This window comes from Rattus norvegicus, chromosome 1 (genome assembly GCF_021556685.1).
Source record: "Rattus norvegicus strain SHRSP/BbbUtx chromosome 1, alternate assembly SHRSP_T2T, whole genome shotgun sequence".
NCBI classification, from domain to species: domain Eukaryota; kingdom Metazoa; phylum Chordata; class Mammalia; order Rodentia; family Muridae; genus Rattus; species Rattus norvegicus.
Genome location: NC_141534.1, coordinates 250,529,172 through 250,535,622, shown reverse-complemented (window position 1 = coordinate 250,535,622; position 6,451 = coordinate 250,529,172). Strand labels below are relative to the sequence as shown.

The following is a 6,451-nucleotide window of genomic DNA, read 5'->3' as shown; positions in this document are numbered from 1 at the left end:
CTGAAAATAGCTAAAGGGTACTCATATACAATAAAAAAAAATCTTTATTTTTATTATTTTATTTTATTTTTATTAAATATATTTCTTTATTTACATTTCAAATGTTATTCCTTTTCCAAGATTTCTGTCCATAAGCAACCATCCTCTCCCCCTCCACCATACGTGTATTCCGCTCCATCTACTCCCCTACCAGCCCCCCACCAATATTCCCCTGCACTAGGGGTCAAACCTTGTCAGGGCCAAGGTCTTCCCCTTCCACTGGTGCCCAAACAAGGCTATTCTCTGCTACACATGCAATTGGAGCCCTGGGTCAGTCCACGTATAGACTTTGGGTAGTGATTTAGTTGCTGGAAGCTCTGCTTGGTTGGCATTGTTGCTCTTATGGGTTTGCAAGCTCCTTCAGCTCCTTCAATCCTTCCTCTAATTCCCTGAAAGGGGGTCCTGTTCTCTGTTCAATGGTTTGATGCTGGCATTGACCTCTGTATTTGACATGTTCTGGATGTATCTCTCAGGAGAGATCTATATCTGGTCCCTTTCAGCATGCATTTTTTTATTTTCAAACATATATATATATATATATATATATATATATATATACATATATATATATGTATGTATATATGCCACATGTGGTATAGGCTCTGAATAGCTGTTCCTTCAGGCTCTGTGGCTCTGTTCTAAACTTTGCCTCTGTATCCTCTCCTATGGATGTTTTTGTTACCCCTTTGATCAAGGGGTGGGAGAATCTGAATTTCCATCATGCTTCTTCTTGATTTTCCTGTGGCCTTTAGATTGCATCTTGGGTAATTCAAGCTCTTGGGCTAATATCCACTTATTAATGACTGAATACCATGTATGTTTTTCTGTGATTGTGTTACCTTGCTCAGGATTATGTTTTTGAGTTCATTCCATTTACCTATGAATTTTAGAGAGTCATTGTTTTTGATAGCTGAGTAGTACTCCATTGTGTAGATGTACCACATTTTTTAATTCAATCCTTTGTGAAAGGGCATCTGGGTTCTTACCAGCTTCTGGCTATAATAAATAAGGCTGCTATGAACATAGTTGAGAATGTGTCTTTGTTGTATGTTTTAGCATCTTTTGGGTATATGCCCAGGAAAGGTACAGATGGCTCTTCAGGTAGTGCAATGTCCAATTTTCTGAGGAACCTCCAGACTAATTTTGGAGAGGCTTTACCAGTTTGCAATCCTAACAACAGTGAAGGAGTGTTCCTCTTTCTACACATCTTCTCCAGCATCTGCTGTCACCTGAGGTTCTCATCTTAGCTGTACTAACTGGTATGAGGAAGAATCTCAGGGTTGTTTAGATTTTCATTTCCCTGAGGACTAAGGATGTTGAACATTTCTTTAGGTGCTTTTCAGTCTTTCAATATTCCTCAGCTGAGAATGTTTCTTTCACCTCTATACACCATTTTAATAGGGTTATTTGGCTTTCTGGAGTCTAACTTCTTGAGTTCTTTGTATATTTTGGACATAGGTCCTCTATCAGATTGGTATAGATCTTTTCCCAATCTGTTGGTTGCCATTTTGTCCTAATGACAGTGTCTTTTGCATTACGAAAGTTTTGCAGTTTTATGATGTCCCATTGTTGATTCTTGATCTTAGAGCATAAGCCAGTGGTGTTTTGTTTAATAAATTTTCCCTAGTGACCATGTGTTCGATACTCATACACACTTAATTTTTCAATTAATTTGAGTGTATCTGGTTTGATGTGGAAGTTCTTGATCCATTTGAACTTATGCTTTGTACATGGTGATAAGAATGGATCTGTTTGCATTCTTCTACATGCTGACTTCCAGTTGAACCAGCACCATATGTTGAAAATGCTATCTTTTTTTCCATTGGATGGTTTTAGCTGTTTTGTCAAAGATCAAGTGACCACAGGTGTCTGGGTTCATGTGGGGGTCTTCAATTCTACTGCACTGATCTATCTGCCTGTCTCTCTACCAATACCATACAGTTTTTATGACTATTGCTCTGTAATATAGCTTGAGGTCAGGTATGATAATTCCCAAAGAAGTTCTTTTATTTTTGAATATACTTTTGCTATTCTCACTTTTTCTTTTTATTCAAAATGAATTTGCAAATTGCTCTTTCTAATTCTATGAAGATTTGAGAAGGGATTTGAAGGGATTTGCATTAAATATGTAGATTGCTTTTGGCAAAATGTTCATTTATACTACATTAATCTTGCAAATCCATCATCATGGGAGACCCATCCATCTTCTGAGATCTTCTTCAGTTTCTTTCTTCAGAGAGTTGAAGTTCTTGTCATACAGGTCTTTCACTTGTTGGTTAAAGTCACACCAAGATATTGTATAATATTTGGGATTATTGTGAAGAGTGTCATTTCTCTAATTTCTTTCCAAACCTGTTTATCCTTTGAGTAGAGGAAGGCCAGGGATTTGTTTGAGTTAATTTTATACCCTGAATATTTGCTTAAGTTGTTTATTAAGTTAAGTAGTTCTCTGGATGAAATTTTGGGGTCACTTAAGTTTACTATCATATCATCTACATATAGTGATATTTTGATTTTTCCCTTCCAATTTGTATCCCTTTGACCTCCTTTTGTTGTCTGATTGCTCTGGTTAGGACTTCGAGTACTGTATTACATAAGTAGGGAGAGGATGGGCAGCCTTGTCTAGTCCCTGATTCTAGTGGGATTGCTTCAAGTTTCTCTACATTTAGTTTGATGTTAGCTACTGGTTTGCTGTATATGGCTTTAAATATGTTTAGATATGGGCCTTGAATTCCTAATCTTTCCAGGACTTTTTATCATGAAGGGGTGTTGAATTTTGTCAAATGCTTTCTCAGCATCTGATGAAATGATCATGTGGTTCTTATCTTTGGGTTTGTTTATTTAGTGGATTATATTGATGGGTTTTCATATATTAAATGATCCCTGCATCCTGAGATGAAGCCTACTTGATCATGATGGATGATCCTTTTGATGTGTTCTTGGATTTGGTTTGCAAGATTTATATTGAATATTTATGCATCAATATTCATAAGGAAAATTGGTCTGAAGTTCTCTTCCTTTGTTGGGTCTTTGTGTGGTTTAGGTATAAGAGTAATTGTGACTTCATAGAATAAATATGGTACTGCTCTTTCTGTTTCTATTTTCTGGAATAATTTGGACAATATTGGTATGAGGTCTTCTATGAAGGTCTGATAGAATTCTGCACTAAACCCATCTGGTCCTGGGCTCTTTTTGGTTGGGAAACTATTAATAACTGCTTCTATTTAGGAATTATGAGTTGTTTAGATGGTTTATTTGTTACTGACTTAACTTTGGTACCTGGTATCTGTCTAGAAAATTGTGAATTTCCTCCAGACTTTTTTTGAATATAGGATTCTGCAGTAGGATCTGATGATTTTTTTAATTTCCTCAGATTCTGTTGTTGTGTCCCCCTTTTCATTTCTGATTTTGAAAATTTGGATGCACTCTTTGTGACCTCTGGTTAGTCTGGTTAAGGATTTATCTTTTTTTTTTATTTTTCTCAAAGAAGCTACTCCTGGTTTTGTTGATTCTTTGTATAGTCATTTTCATTTCTACTTGTTTGATTTTGGCCCTGAGCTTGATTATTTCCTTCCTTCTACTTCTCTTGGGCTCATTTTTTTGTTCTAGAGCTTTTAGGTGTGCTGTCAAGCTGCTGACATACGCTCTCCCCTTTTTCTTTTCAGGCCCTCACAGGTATGAGTTTTCCTCTTAGCCCAGCTTTAATTATGTCCCATAAATTTGGTATGTTGCGTCTTCATTTACATTAAATTGTAAGAAGTCTTTAATTTCCTTATTTCTTACTTGACTAAGTTTTCATTGAATAGAGCATTGTTCAACTTCCATGTGTCTGTTGGACTTTCTGTCATTATTGTTGTTATTGAAGACCAACTTCGTTCTGTGGTGATCTGATAGGCTTCATGGACGTTTTTGTATCTTTCTGTATCTGTTGAGGCCTGTTTGTGACCAATTATATGGTCAATTTTGGAAAAGGTACCATAAGGTGCTGGGAAGAATGTATATCATTTTGTTTTAGGATGGAACATTCTATAAATATCTGTTAAATTCATTTGGTTCATAACTTCTGTTAGTTCCTCTATGTCCCTTTTTAATTTCTGTTTCCATGATCTGTCCATTGATGAGAGTGGAGCGCTGAACCTATTATTGTAGGATGTGCAATGTGTGATTTGAGCGTTAGTAAGGTTTCTTTTATGAATGTAGGTGCCCTTGCATTTGGAGTATAGATATTTATGATTGAGAATTCATCTTTGTGAATTTTTATTTGATTAACATGAAGTGTCCTTCCTTATCTTTTAGATGACTTTTAGTTGAAAGTCAATTTTATTCAATATTAGAATGGCAACCCCAGCTTGTTTCTTCAGGCCATACGATTGGAAATTTTTTTCCAGCCATTTGCTCAGAGGTAGAGTCTGCTGTGGTCTCTCAGGTTTATTTCCTGTATGCAGCAAAATTCTGGGTCCTCTCTATGTATGCAGTCTGTTAGTCTATGACGTTTTATTGGGGAATTGATTCCATTGATGTTGACATATATTAAGAAATAGTGATTGTCGCTCCCTGTTGTTTTCGTTGTTAGAGGTAGAAATATGTTTGTGTGTCTCTCTTTTAGTTTCATTGCAAGGAGATTATATTCTTGCTTTCTGCATGACATAGTTTCTCTCCTTGTGTTGGAGTTTTCCATCTTATATCCTTTATAGGAAGATATTGTGTAAATTTGGTTTTGTCATGGAATATCTTGGTTTCTCCTTCTATGTTAATTGAGAATGTTGCTGGATATAATAGCATGGGCTGGCATTTTTATTCTCTTAGGGTCTTTATGACATCTGCCCAGGATCTTTTGGATTTCATAGTCTCTGGTGAGAAGTCTCATGTAATTCTGATAGGTCTGCCTTTATACGTCACTCGACGTTTTTCCCTTGCTGCCTTTAATATTCTTCCTTTGTTTTGTGCACTTGGTGTTTTAACTATTATGTGATGGGAGTAATTTCTCTTCTGATCCAATCTATTCTGACTTCTGTAGGTTTCCTGTATATTTCTGGGCATCGCTTTCTTTAGATTAGGGAAGTTTTCTTCTATAATTTTGTTGAATATATTTACTGGCCCTTTAAGCTGGGAGTCTTCACTCTCTTCTATACCTATTATCCTAATGATTACATCCAGTGTTGACTGGATCTTTTGGGCTAGGAGTTTTTTGTGTTTTACATTCTCTTTGATAGTTGTACAAATTTTCCTATGGTATCTTCTGCCCCTGAGATTCTCTCTTCTATCTCTTGTATTCTATTGGAGATGCTCGTATCTATGACTCCTTGTCTCTTCCTTAGGTTTTCTATCTCCAGGGTTGTCTCCCTTTGTGCTTTCTTTATTCTTTATAATTCCATTTTTAAATCCTGGACAGTTTTGTTCAATACCTTCACCTGTTCGGTTGTGTTTTCCTGTAATTCTTTTGGGATTTTTTTGTTTCTTCTTTATGGGCTTCTACTTGTTAAAAATATGGAATTTTTCACGAATTTGCATGTCATCTTGCACAGGGGTCATGCTAATCTTCTCTATATCATTCCAATTTTGGTATATGTACTGCCAAAACAAGCAAAAAGATCTTTTTTTAAGAAAAGACTGTTATACAGTATTTCCTAAATGATATTACACAAATTCAGTGGATTTTCTTAAAATTCTCATTTCAGTATTTCTTCTGATTTTCTCTACTTTCTTTGTCTAAGACAAAACTATTTCTACTGGCCATTAAGCTGAGCCTTGTACATTTTGTCCTTTGCCTAGGCAGACAGAGAATATAGGTAGTTGAGCCAGGGTGTGAATCCTTATCTTGCCCTTTTTTTCTCCATATAGAAATTCAGCTCTATTGCATCCACCAACCTTTACTGACAGTGTACTCTGATTCAAAATCAACCTTATTCGGACCTATTCAAAACAAACATGAATTTAGTTACTAATTACATCATCATATTTGACACAGTGGTCAGAAAAGTTTGATCTTAATGATGTTTTGAAACCAGTTAATTATTAGCTCATCATTTTCTGACATGGAGATTGAAAAGGTATGACCTTAATTATCTTTAGACATCCGGTGATCCAAAGTCATCTTGCCCTGTTGTCTTTGCAAGGTAAACAGAATTTGTTACCTGGCTCATGTTGACCTAAAATCTAAAAGAAACAAGTTCCATTTATTAGGCAGAAGCTAGACTAATATTTAAAGTTAGTCAAATCTTACATTGGTGAGATTCTAAGGGCCTCAATGCCTATAGTACTAGTTGAAGTGGACAGAGTCATATTTCCTAACCTGCTGCATTTCGCACCAGAATCATTGTGGGTGGCTGATAAAATCTTGAGCTACACAGCACCCTCAGAAGTATCAGTATATTAACAGTATGACCTTGGTCCTTCCTCTTTTCTGAGCTGG

At 36.0% G+C, this 6,451-nt stretch overlaps 1 non-coding gene across 1 annotated transcript; it reads right to left on the bottom strand.

Moving 5' to 3' along the window:
• Positions 1-5,520: 5,520 nt before the first annotated feature.
• Positions 5,521-5,626, bottom strand: LOC120100165 (U6 spliceosomal RNA). The gene has a single exon (XR_015657079.1). It is a non-coding gene; the product is annotated as a U6 spliceosomal RNA (small nuclear RNA).
• Positions 5,627-6,451: the final 825 nt, after the last annotated feature.